Source organism: Myxocyprinus asiaticus, chromosome 43 (genome assembly GCF_019703515.2).
Source record: "Myxocyprinus asiaticus isolate MX2 ecotype Aquarium Trade chromosome 43, UBuf_Myxa_2, whole genome shotgun sequence".
NCBI classification, from domain to species: domain Eukaryota; kingdom Metazoa; phylum Chordata; class Actinopteri; order Cypriniformes; family Catostomidae; genus Myxocyprinus; species Myxocyprinus asiaticus.
In genome coordinates this window covers 4769428-4783278 of record NC_059386.1, presented here as the reverse complement: position 1 = coordinate 4783278, position 13851 = coordinate 4769428, and the positions used below count along the sequence as shown (strand labels likewise).

Genomic DNA, 13851 nt, shown 5'->3' with positions numbered 1-13851 from the left:
TGTTAATCAGATGCATATTTGAGAGTGATTTCTTGTTAACTCATTTTCTTCCCTGCTGGGGATGGGAGGGAGGGGTTGTTGACAGATGTTGAAATTTCCTGTTTTGAATTTGCGCTCTTTTGGCCATTTGGCGTGAGGTCTAAAGGGGGATGGGACCTGCGTGGTGTCTTCTACTTCTAACTTCATCACCCTGGCCAGTACTGAAGCTTTTGTTGGCCTGTTGCTGTGGAAGAGTTTACATCATTGATTAGGTGTCCATGCATGAACAGCACAATCTTGTTAAATCGCCAAGCTACTACTGCCAAAAAAACAAAAAACAAAAAAAAAAAAAAAACCATTATTTTGGGACATATTGCAAGTGTTTGAGATACCTTTCTTCAAGTAAAAAAAAAACAAAAAAAAACAAACAAATTTGTGCTTGCCATGTAGATAGCTTCAAATATTATAATGGGTACCTACTACGCTTTATTCCTTAGACCTCCATCTTTAATTTTTGTGACAACGAGGTGCGGTGGTTTAAAGTGTTTTTGGATCGTTTTGCTGATGAAATGTTGAAAACATATCTTCCAAGAAGTTTTAGTAGACAACAAGAGTTTTGGAAAATTAGATGTGATCTAGGGGCTTTTTGATATCTTTATACAATGCATGTCACTGAAGAGACTGTAGGTATCCCTCACAGCCTCGTTTTCATTCACGTCAAAAATCAAAGATGGCGGTACTGTGAATAATGGTGCGTTCACGTCATGTTGGAATTACGATAATTTCGAGATTCTGACTTGTAAAAATCTTTCAAGTCTTTGTAGAGCTCGTAATTACAAGTTGTAAACTCAGAATTCTATGAAAGCTTCGACTTGACAGTCGTGATGTCAGGTGATAAGAACTAATATGGCAGCGGCCTCAACAACGGTATATTTGCGGCCATAAAACAACGGTTTGATATGCCATTTTATTTTGACATCATTACCTGGATCGTTTTCTTTGTTCTTACACATTTTGTAACGACATAGAGGTGAATTAATGTAGTGATAAATATTTTGCTGTTATCAACAGCAAAGCCATTTTGGCCTTATGAGTGTTGTCATAAAAGCAGATAACTTCCAAGTTCCCAGGATGTGAAGGGCTCCGAATAGAACCTCCGAAGTTGTAATTACAGTAATTTCGATACGACATGAACGCAGTATAAGGTCAGTTGTTGGTCAGTGCACACGTGTTAGACAGACGTCTGACTGTTGCATCCTAGATTTTTCAGCGCTTAGCGTCATGATTATCACATCCAATGATGATACGCCTCCAATGATACTACTCTATCATTCACACAGAACGAGTTCTAGCATCCATCTGCACCGTGTTTAAATTGTTGTCCATATAAACAGATGCTTGATGGACATCTTTGACCATTTCAGCACGGCTCACTGTTTTTGTGTCCACATCTCATGCAACGACTGCCATGTCTTTGAGACCCTGTGTCAAGTTAAATACGCTTAAACTTTAAATACACATCTCGAGACATCTACTTTCTGTTTCTGGATGCAATGATGTGTGAATGGCTCCTTACGTAGTTTATTATGGGTTCAAGTTTGTCACAACACAAGCGGTGTAGATGTGTTTGTGGCTGACAGCAGGAGGCTCCCCTCTTTTGCTTCACACTGTCAACCATCAAAAAGGAGTTGAAGATGTTCAACAACACCATTGACATGCTAATTTATTCACTTGCTAATAACAGTCTCTGAAGCCAAAGACAATTGAATCGGCTTCAATCAATGGAGAACATTGACTGAAAAGTGGCCTTGTGTTTTTCAATGGTGAAGTCTTTATTTTCAGCACCTTCACCATAAGGCCTCCCAGTGTTTGAAATGAGTTCTGGGTCGGTTGTTTCGAACCCCCAATAATGTCAAAAAAATTGGACTTGGCGGGGGGTGATGGGGGTGGCCTGGTGTTTCATCAAAACTATAACAGTGGTGGGCAGTGGTGGCTCAGCAGTTAAGGCTCTGGGTTTCTGACAGAAGGTCAGGGGTTCAAGCCCCAGCACCACCAAGAAGCCACTGTCGGGCCCTTGACATGGGGTCATGGCTGACCCTGCACTCTGACCCCAGCTTAGCTGGGATATGTGAAAACAAATAAATTTCACTGTATATATGCAAAAATGTATGTATAATGTTTGGCCAAAATAAAGGCTTCTATTCTTCTATAATAATACAGAAAACTAGAATTCTTTTCATACTATTGTGGTGACAACGCAACATCCATTATCTGTCCCAGTTTTCATAAATAATCGAAATAATATTTCTTCTGTCAGAAAATTCTTAATAAGCCAAAGTGTGCCTCACGCTGTTTTCTGAAGGAATTTACAGACAGCGACTGAGTGACACCATCAGAGTGGATCCTCATTTAATAGTAAGATTGAGGGCTGTCAAATAAAAATTCAAAATTTGAATATTCATCGAATTTAAGAAGAAAATGCACATTCGAATGCTAAAACTGCATTCAAATTTTGGATGTGTGCCAAGAACTAATGAAGACTTCAGATCGATCGCATTCTTGCACTAAAAAAGGCTAGACACAGCGCAACAAATACAGTTTAACAGAAAGCAGGTGTTTCAAGATGCTTTTTAAAGTTCTTTTTAATTAGACAGCATCTAAAAACAGCACTCCTGCACGAGAACACTGAATAAACAAAAACAACGGGAAACAAAGACGTTCGTCTAGTGCACGTTTACATAGAAAAACAAATGGATGGTTGCAAAAGCGTTTGGTGTGAACAGCCCCTTACAGTTGGTGGAGGTCTTTGGCTGTTGCGTATTGCTCTCTTATAAGCGTTTCTCAAATTAAGCAATGAGTTTTTTAAACGCTTTGTCAGCAAAGGAGTTCAACTTGGAAATGTCTGTCTCGAGATTCTCGCGTTCGGTTCCATTCTGTTGTGTTCCATCTGTTTGAACAGCCCCTGGCCTGGGCTCATAGTCAGAGCCGCTTCACCAAGTTCAGCCGAATAACTGGTATCTGGAAATATTGCTACCCTACATACAACTATAATGAATAAAAAACAATGTGCTATTTCGCTGTTATTATAGCTTGAGTTTGGGGTAGTATATACTGTTGCATCAGTGCAAGTGTAACACCATGTGGACTGCCTAATGAAGCACCCCCCCCCCCCCCCCAATTTAACTTTTGACTTAACATTTGAAAATATGGACCGACTGAAACATTTTATATATTTTATGCACATTATGCATAAATGAATTGCTCTCTTTTTTTTTATTTTTTTACAGCCAGGAATGTTCTTTGCAATAATATAGTGGTGCTGTATGGTTTATGTATTTATTGCGCCCTCTTGTGGACTAAGGAAACAACGTCAATTTAAAAATCAGCTGACTTTAAAATTCGAATATTTTTCACATTTTGAAAACATATAAGGTAAAAATTCAAATTTAGATTCTCTGCTCAATTAACAGCCCTAGTAAGATATAATTCTTCTTTGATTTATGAATGTTAGTTGTACATCTAAATTACTGGCATTAAGTAATGGTTTATCTTAGAACTGAACCATCGCTAGAAGTTAATTAAAATACACAGTTAATATGCACATTGTTTTGCCGGTATTTATCTAATATTACATGTCAGCTCACTACCGAACAGATGTAATGTTTTTTTTTTCATGAATGCTATGTGGAGAAATATCTTTGTCTATCTATTTCTGCTCCTGTGATGAGTGGCCCCTCCCTCAATATCTTTAAATACGCAAGTCATTCTGATAGACGATAGCGACAGCAGAGAAAACAACGTATTGGAACACATACCTTCGCATAGCAAAATTTCGTGGGTAAAATGCAGTCATCTCAATGGGAATCAGCACGATCGTGAATTTCACACGATGGATTTCTGGTGGCGAAGAATTTCCCCTTGCGGATTTCACGTGGAGTTCAAGTTTGGTGAAATTTGACAGGCAAATTCACCATGTTGAATAATAGGAAGTTGCTTGGTTTGGCAGTGACCTCTTTGTGGGTGGTGCTTTGTACACAGCTAGACTGAATATTTACTATGGACAAGAAAATAATTTTAGCGGTGAGTTTCTTTTTAAATTCAATCTCCCAGAGTATAAATGCAGCATTAAAATGAGGCTGCTGGGTTATTAGTTTAATTTTTGTGCTGGTTTCACACGCGCTCAACATCCGCCCTCGCCTTCTTCGTCAGCGGAATTTCGCCATACAAATGTAAATGTGACCGTGCCTTTAGATTTGTTGACTGATGATGCAGTGATGCATTCAGAGACTTAGCCTAGATATTTAATTAATGTAGTACGGAGCAAAGAGAACATATCGAGAGTTAAGGCCGATTTATACTTCTGCGTTGAACCTACACCGAAGGCTAAACATTGAACATAGGCCGTAGCATGACGTGCAAAATTTTAGCTACGCATTGTCGACGCAGACCGCAACAGCTGTGATTGGTCCGCTTTGTAACCAGAGTCCGTCCCCCAGGATGACAAAAAAATATATATCGGTTTAAATCTATGCATCATATCACATTGTATTTTGAAAAGGGACTTTGATTTGGACTCAGGAACTTTTTTTAAACTGGGCCATCTGCTGTTCTTTTTATGCTTCATGAAGTTTCAAGTGAAAATGAGACAAAAAGACACATCGGTTTACATGTTCATCATAGAAGTGGTGTATTTAAGTAACTGTTTTGAGTGAATTGCATTTTTAATGTATATTTTTTAAATAGTTTAATAGATACACTACACTTGGGTAAATGTCTATAGCGGTGAATGGGAGACCACATCAAATATTATTTTTGCGTTCTCATTTGCTACAACAGCAAAAGAAAAAATCCACTAATATGTTTCCTCGACTTTCCACAAGAGGTAAAAAGTAGAGATTGGATTACGGTTGTCAGAAGAAAGATGGCAAATTTACTGTCTCTCGCTCAGCAGCAGCTGTATTTAAAACCTCAATGAAAATACAGAAAAAAAAATGCTTGATGTACACTGCTACATAAGGTGTAAACAAGGGCTAGGTATCGTCAGCCACCTCATGATTCGATTCACATTGTGATACACGTCACGATTCGATAATGTCCATTTTGCTTACATACAGAAATGTGATTATATCAACACATCATCACAGCCTGTAAAAAAGGGTCCATTATGCTTAATCATAAATAATAGTAAAAAAAAAAAAAAACAACATTCCATTCATTTATGAGAAATTACATTTTTTGTAGGAAATTGTGTTGTCATGAAAGTAATGTTACAATGCAAAAATCTTAATGGTCCTAAAAATACGCTTCATTTTCTTTAAGGCAAATCTTTTTTGCTTTTGTTTTTGTGGAACATTAAAGCAAGCAGGTCGACCAACAAAAGATAGCCAGTTTGCCTTTTAATTTAAAGCAATTATGTTATGATGAAACAGAGAAAAAGGGCTGACTTCCACAGTCAGCACTGCTATTGAGCTGTGAAATGAGGTGGATAGAGAGGAACTGGACGTAGTTTTGGAGTTACTCAGAGTTCAGTCTGTTAATCCAGCGTTGACCAGGGCAAGAGGAAAATCTTCAAAGCGCCCATTGCCCGACGCTATACGTCACTGTAAAAAAAAAAAAACCCTCAAAGGCAGTTGATCCTTTAATACTTTTGAAAATGGCAATTTGGCCATGGGAATGGCCTTGTCAATTAGTATGTGAAAAACTGCCCATGTGGGATATTGTGGTACTTTTCGAACTCTGTAACTTTGAACAAACATTTTTATACGCATATTGTAACGTATGCTGGAACTGCTGACAATGATGACGATGACGAGGACGTGAAGATGAAGAACCCAAGTGCAGTTTATTTACAGAATGTGAACTCCAATAACCCTGACTACAAAACATGAACATGGACTTGACTTGACTTGACTTGACTTGACTTGACAAACACATACCATCACATACAATACTCCACAAAAAGACAATGCAAACATGAGGGCTTAAATACAAGACATGGGAGAACATAAACCAATGAACAAACAGAACTGATAACAAGATAATTAAACAATAAACCAATGAAAACATGACACATGAACATGGAGGGAAAACAGAAATCACATGACTAGGGAAACAGGAACACATGACATGAAACAGGAACTAGAATTTCAAAATAAAAGACATGAATCAACAGAATACACCTGACACATTTTATTTTTTAGCAACATATTTTTTTCATATGTGCCAGAAGAACAATATTAAATGAAAAGGTTTATCATAAATTGTAAAAAAAAAAAAAAGTATTCTGGTAATAAATAAGCCTTTGTTCTCCATTTTATGGCAATTGCAAATTGGTGACAAACATGGACAAATGAAATGGGTGAGTTTGTTGTACTTAAAGAATAATGTCATTACTCATTTATTCACCCTCATTTTATGTGTGGCACACAAAATTAGGCATTTTTGAAGAATCTTTACACAGCTCCATACAATATTTTATAGTAATTTTTGTACTCTTTAAAGAACAAAAAAACTATAAAAGCACCAAAAAAGTGGTCAATGCAACTTAAGGCAGATTCCTGTCCAAATAGGGCTGGGCGATATGATAATCGCCTGAAAAAATATCGCGATATACGATTATATCATTAACCCCCCCCCCCGTCGAGGGTAGGTAAATTTTTTTTGCTTTTGCTTAAAATTTTTTATTCATTTATTGAAACACAAAAAAATAAAAGATATTTCTAAATTAAAATTTCACTTTTTTTTTTTCTTTTTTTTCCTCCCCTTTTTCTCCCCAATATGCTCTTAAGTCCTCGCGGTGGCGTAGTGACTCGCCTCAATCTGGGTGGTGGAGGACGAATCTCAGATGCCACGCGTCTGAGACCGTCAATCTGTGCATTTTATCACGTGGTTTGTTGAGCGCGGTACCGAGGAAATGTAGCGTGTGTGGAGGCTTCACGCTATTCTCCGCGACATCCATGCACAACTCACCACGCGCCCCACCGTGAGCAAACCACATTATAGCAACCACGAGGAGGTTACCCCATGTGACTCTACCCTCCCTAGCAACCGGACAAATTTGGTTGCTTAGGAGACCTGGCTGGAGTCACTCAGCACGCCCTGGATTCGAACACGCGACTCCAGGGGTGGTAGTCAGCATCTTTACTCTCTCAGCTACCCAGGCCCCACAAAATTACACATTAAACTAAATGAAAAAAGCAGTAAAATAATGAAGTGATCAAAAAAGCTTATTTAACAACCTCCAGAAATCCAAACATTTACCATCTCCAATGGCTCCATTTGCCATCACGCAAGCATCCGTCAATGACAACAGGTGGAAAATTACTAATAGTCTACAGATTAAGAACTAAAGACAATTATAAATGTAAAGACAATAATAACCATAATAAGTAAGCCTTATAAATTCCCTTGTGTTCCCAAAATAATGCTGCCAAATTTGTTCTTATCGAATTTGTGTTTGTATTGCATTTTTGGTAATGCAGTTAATGCTGCCTAAAGAAAAGAAAAGAACTCAATTTTAGGTTCAAGGTGTCTTGTGTTACTTTGATTTAATCACTTTCGTCTTTTTTCTTTAAGATATATATTACTGAACCTGCAGAGTTGTGTTCACAGTGCATGCTAACCATGTGGAAATAAAGCAAACTAAACTCACAGCACCTCCTGAGATGATCTGAGGTCATTTGCAGCATTCTCATAGATGACATTATTCTTGCAAACAGTTTTCAGATGAATGAAAAGGAGAAAAAAAGATGGAAAACTCTTTACATGCGCTTGTTCCACATGACAGACTCACGCTGCACACCTCAGAACAAATAGCGAATCAGACATGGGCATTGACGGCTTTTCTTATGTCTGTTCTTAAAAATATAATAAAGTGTGTCTCTTCAAGCGTGTTTTTGTGACTAACAGCATTTCTTGTCATGTGTCACTCCGAGACGTCACCCGCCTGTTGTGGGAAGATGAGCAAAATTACCCGCACATGAAATACATTTGGACGAGGAGTTTGCGAACTGGATTCAGCCTCGTCGCATTTGGCGGGTGGTAGTTTCACACCCTGGCCACTGTTTAATATATTTGGTGACTTCCTAGATTCATGGTTTTGCCATTTCGTGATATTGTCGATCATCGTCTGTCAATTGAGCGTAGCAATTGGCATCGGGATCTTTGTAAGACATCGTCGATATCCGATAACAATTGTCCTATCGCCCAGCCCTAGTTCCAACCAGATCTCATGAGAAGTCCTAATAATAGTGCGGGATTGAGAAATTGTACGAGTTGGCTCATATGACTTTTACTCCCATAGAGAAAAACAAACAAACAATGTTATTATGATTTTTCCTAAATGTAACCCCTAACCCAATCCTAAACCTAACCATGATTTTAATAGGAAATAACTTTTGTGTACCACAGTAGAAAGAAAACATTGGGGTTTGGAACGAGACGAGGGAAGACTTTTGGTGAACTATTCCTTAAAACATTGGTCTTCACTTGATGAAAAGGGTCAACAATAGAAAGCAAAAGCAAATGATTCCGTGGTGTTTCTTCAGTGTTGCATCAGCACAAGCAGTCCTGCTTCCCTACTGTCCATGGAAAGAGATGTGAGAAAGACAAATATGTCACTAATTGCCAAGCCATAGACTTGACAGCAGTAAGAGAGCTGCGGTTGGTGGTTCTGTGTGTGGAATGGAAATACGTTATTGTAACATTATTAAGCACTTGCATCATTAATCCAACGAATCGCAACAAAACAAAGCAATTAAGTTTGGCACCGGTGGGCCGCATTGTCCTTAACAAACAATGATAAATATTTAGATGAAGCTGGTGAAAGAAAACAACGCTGTCAGAGATCTGAAGTATGTGTTGCAAATAAAATCTCAGCAGTGCGTCATAAGGTAGCATGACCCTTGCAGATTGCCGAAAAACACTTAAGTATGGAATGCCACAGGGAATAGAGCAGTGATGACTGCGGACGTGACAGCGAGTGAAGGCTGTTAATGTTGTTTTAGTAAAGGAGCTAGTGGCTTGTTAAACATGGTTGGTTTCATTAGTTTGAATGAAATTACAAAAAGCATTATGGCCACACTTAAAGGAAAGGTTCATCCAAAATGAATATTGTCATTATTTACTCACCGTAAAGTTGCTCCAAACCTGTATGACTTTATCCCATATGAACACAAATGGAGAATCAAATATGGCGGCTATGTCGATAACATTAATCCTTGTTGGTTGTGTAACAAAACTAAGAGTAAAAGGTAATAACTATGGCTGACAATCGATTAAAGTTGTTTTCTAAAATTAACTGCATCATATGCAGATTATTTATCGCAATTAATTGCATATATATATATAAATATTTGCTGAGAAGAGCCCCCAAATAAAAATAATTCAATATACACTATGGTCTTAATAAAGTGCCCGACGTGGTCTTCTGCCTCTGTAGCCCATCCGCCTCTATGTTCAACGTGTTGTGCATTCTGAGATGCTATTAAGCTCACTACGATTATACAGAGTGGTTATCTGAGTTACCATAGCCTTTCTGTCAGCTCGAACCAGTCTGGCCATTGTCCATTGACCTCTCTCAGCAATAAGGCATTTCTGTCTGCAGAACTGTCGCTCACTGGATGTTATTTTGTTTTTGGCACCATTCTGAGTAAACTCAAGAGCAGTGGTTCCCGACCCTGTTCCTGGAGGCCCCCAACACTGCACATTTTGTATATCTCCCTTATCTGACACACCAAATTCAGGTCGTGGAGTCTCTACTAATGAGCTAATGAGTTGAATCAGGTGTGTTTGATTAGGGAGATATCCAAAATGTGTAGTGTTGGGGGGCCTCCAGGAACAGGGTTGGGAACCACTGCTCCAGAGACTGTTGTACGAGAAAATCACAGGAGATCAGCAGTTACAAAAATACTGAAACCAGCCTGTCTGGCACCAACAATCATGCCATGGTCGAAATCATTAATGCTTGTCTGCTTGTCCGGGACAAGTGGGTTTTTGAAGGGGCAAGCGAAAGAGAATTTTACTTGCCTGGCCAGACAAGCAGACTGATTAAAATGTCAATAACAAAAACAAAATAACCAGCTATATTTGTGATAGCCTAGGCCTGTGCCACTTATTAGAAAGTTAATATTCTTATTCTGCTGTTGAAAATAATCCAGAGTGCATAATTGTATAATTCACTTGTGATCTAGTAACAGCTGTGCCCTTTTTGATTGACAGGCGGCATATGTGTGTGTGCTGAACATGCGTGTATGTTCCGAAAATGCTCACGCTAATGTGCGCCTGAACGGTCAAATACATTTCAAAATTGCTCCAAAATGCCCGTCTTGTTTAGGTATTCATGTTTAGGGTGATGTCTAAAGTGAATGTAAACAGAGGAGAAAAAAGTGGATTTGTATTCAAATGTCGGACTTGTAAGTATAAAGGTAAGCTAATAGACCGGCTGCCGTCTAGTGTGTCATTATTATAATCAAACAACCAGAACAAGAAAACGAGAAAACACTCACTGCTCTTGACTGGGTAACTTTAGTAACTTTAAAAAGTATTAATGTATTATAATCATACAGTGAAGACCAGTAGTAGTTTCATGTTGCATTTCATTCTGAATGTTTCCTTGAATACTTGATAGCCTACTGCTGTTAAAAGCACTGAATTTTCTTAATTTGTATTTTTTGTTCTATTATTTTCTGTTCATTACTGTTTGTTTACTAGGTTTGAATAATTACTTAAGAACTTGAAATCTTTCTTCAATAATTAACATATTAGTTAGTGTTATTATTTGTTGTGGTTTTAAAGCTGGTATTGAGAATCGCCAAATTTCACTACCGACTACTGAAATTTTGGTATGTGATAATGTATAGTCTTTATAGTACATGGTAGATCTTGCTGCAATAACATGACGAAATAGTAGATCTCATTCCACAGAAGTGTGAGCACCCGTGCAGTTAATGATGATGAAGGAGGCTTTCCCTTATTTGACTACCATACGTAACATAAAGTAACTTTAATATGACAATAGCCTCCTCCCCTACCCAGTGCAGTTTACATTTCTGTTGCAGAGAATTGAGATGATGGCATAGTTACACTATTAGGTTGGGCATCGGTCATAATTTAGAAAAATATACAACAAACTTTGACATGTTACTTGAGCATGTAACTTAAATGTCCTTTTTTCTCTCTGGAAAGTAACTTTTTTACTCGGACAAGTGAATGACCAATTTACTTGTCCGAAAGACAAGCACACAACAATGCTTAATGTCGAGCCCTGTGACGAATGCTTTTGGAGCATCTAACTTTGGTTGCATCGCATCATAAACAGCATTTTAAGGTCGCTGTATCAAGTTAAATGTAGTTTGAAACTTCGAAAAATACGTCTCGAGACCACTGCATTCGGATTTGCGCTCCGTCCAGCTGTGTTGGAACGCAAGAACGCATCCTCATCTTGTGCTTTCGGTAGTGTCAATCGACCCTAAATATATAGCTGCATCTGAAATTACATACTGTCAGAGTATGTACTGTATTTGATGAAGGACGCACTTTGCGGCCAGTAAAACAGTAGGTACTTTAGGGATGTATGAGAGTAGTATGAACAGATTCCGGACATACTTTATCCGGGAACATGGACATTGTCCCGTTACCCGAATATATGACATAATATCAACAACCGTGAAAATAATCTACTGTGGTTTTGGTAGACAAGCACCATTTAAGCACAAGGAACAACTTTCTTGGTATGTAGAACACTTAACAGTTGAGAAGCGTGTAAATAGTAGGTCATCCGGGTATTTTTCTGCTTACTGATTTATGAATGGGGGAAGTGTCCCAATTAAGCCCACCCAAAGTTTTACATGTTTTCTTATATAAATGTTAACAGCCTTCCAATAAAACGAGTATTGATCAAAGATTAATCTCTTGTCTAAACACTCGTGTTATGTTTTGTGACAAACTGACAAAATGAAGTTACTTTATTTAACTGCAAACGTGAAAAGTCTGGAGTGGGCTTATAAGGAGCATGTGTACCATTTAAGCCCACATGTTCTTAATAAGCCCACTATGCTTTAATAAAAGTAAATGCTTCAAATTTTACTAAATAAACACCTCAATTTTGATTCTTTTTGTAGATTTAGACCACAAACATCATAACCAGTAAATTAAATCTTTAATTTCTGAATCTGACAGTCCTGACAGTTTTGTTCTCGGTCTTTTCTCCCGGCAATGAAAACAGATTCAGTAGCGTTGACAAGGAGTTCAGTTTAATATGAGGTTCAATTGGTTATTTGCTCAGTGGGCTTATTAGGAATAATAGAGGTCAGTGGAAAATAAACCGAAATAATTTAAAGTAGTGTCAAGGTAAACTCATACTATTTTATTTTGTGAATAAAAAAACACTATATTTTACAACATAGAACATGTTTGTTATTGTTGTTTAAACTGTGTGTTGCCTATACAGCTGGCGTTTCACTTACTGCCCTCTGCTGAAAACAGGCAGTACCTTAAGCTTGAATTGCTACGATGATAGGAATATTCTATATTACACAGCAGTAAGTTTGGGTCCTTGAATCTGATTGGACGAGAGGCATTCCAACAGTGCTGATAAAGGAGTCCTAACTAGGACGCTTTACTGTTTGTATCACTCCGCTTGACATTCTAAACCAGTTTTTGATTCATCGCAGTGAAATTACATAAGAGATGGCAACAAATTACCATCTTTTGTGTTATGAGTGAGTTTCCAGTGAGAGAGAAAATCAGCGTTGTCTGTCAGTTAGTGGATTTGCTCATTCAGAACAACAGGATTGTCTCTCATGCTGCCTTCACATGCTATCGGAATTATCATACAAGTTTACTTGGAAGATACACATAAACACGTCCTCGGGTCATAATTACGACTGGGAAACGCAGAGACAATTTTGATATCTGAGTTTGCGAGTTGGGAGTACTTAAATTTTCAACATGCCGAAGGAGAGTACGGTTTCTGTGTTGATGTCAAAATAAGAGCTCCCCAAGATTATGCAAGAATAAGTCTCTCCGACAACAAAACACTTGTACGTGACACACACGTTATTGCGACTTCAGAAGTGGGATAATCCGATGGCAGCATTACTCTATGATCGTTCGGATTGGATTACTACCACACCACAGCTGAGCAATAGAGTTAAAATAATAGTGTCATCATTACTCAGTTGCTCTCCCTCTCTCAAACACGTCCTTGTTTCCCAATAACTTGTTAGAAACAGCCCAAGTCATCGTTACTAGTTCTAAAGTGATGCTATCGAATTAGTAACAGAGGCTTGGGCACATCTTTCAAACTATCAATGGCAGATCCTGATCCTTGGTGTAAGAAAGTAGTTCCACACATGAGGGCTTTTGGGATGCTTCTTGGGTTTTCCTTAATTGTTTATTTACTTGTCTGTTGAACTGTTGTATAAAAGCAATTATTGATTTTCCGATGCATCACGATCTTCATTTGAATGATCTCGATATTGATTCTATTCTCAGTGCACAACCCTCTACAAAAATCACTCGCGTTTGTAACCACATTCCGCGCTATGCGACTAAAATGTATGTATCTGTTAAATTTTTACATTTCACTCACCAGTAATTGTGTAGTATATTGAAGTATTCAGCAGCGAGATCCTTTCACTGCATGTTGAGAGTAAAAGTTGTTCCGTGTAATGTGGGTATAAAGACAACAAAATCAAAAACAACAAAAAATAAATATTTCATTCTAATCATGCATGGCACAGATGAGATTAAGCCATTCCAGTCTCTCTCGTTAACATGCACTCATTTACAGACGCTCTTTACATAAATGCTGTTTTTGTTAAAGAGACAGTACCGGTTTTAGCACGTGATCAACAAATCAGTGTTAATTCT

General features: G+C 38.0%; 4 protein-coding genes across 5 annotated transcripts in view; 3 read left to right on the top strand and 1 right to left on the bottom strand.

Annotated features, from left to right (window-relative positions):
* The window catches only part of LOC127433274 (tyrosine-protein kinase transmembrane receptor ROR2-like), a 216153-nt gene that overhangs the window by 1086 nt on the left and 201216 nt on the right, over positions 1 to 13851 (top strand). The window lies entirely within an intron of this gene.
* Positions 1 to 13851, top strand: part of LOC127433285 (serine palmitoyltransferase 1-like) — a 94541-nt gene that overhangs the window by 28768 nt on the left and 51922 nt on the right. The gene's annotated exons all lie outside the window — the stretch shown is intronic.
* Positions 1 to 13851, bottom strand: part of si:busm1-57f23.1 (uncharacterized protein LOC368621 homolog) — a 76600-nt gene that overhangs the window by 55153 nt on the left and 7596 nt on the right. The gene's annotated exons all lie outside the window — the stretch shown is intronic.
* The window catches only part of rassf6 (Ras association domain family member 6), an 88374-nt gene that overhangs the window by 70216 nt on the left and 4307 nt on the right, over positions 1 to 13851 (top strand). The window lies entirely within an intron of this gene.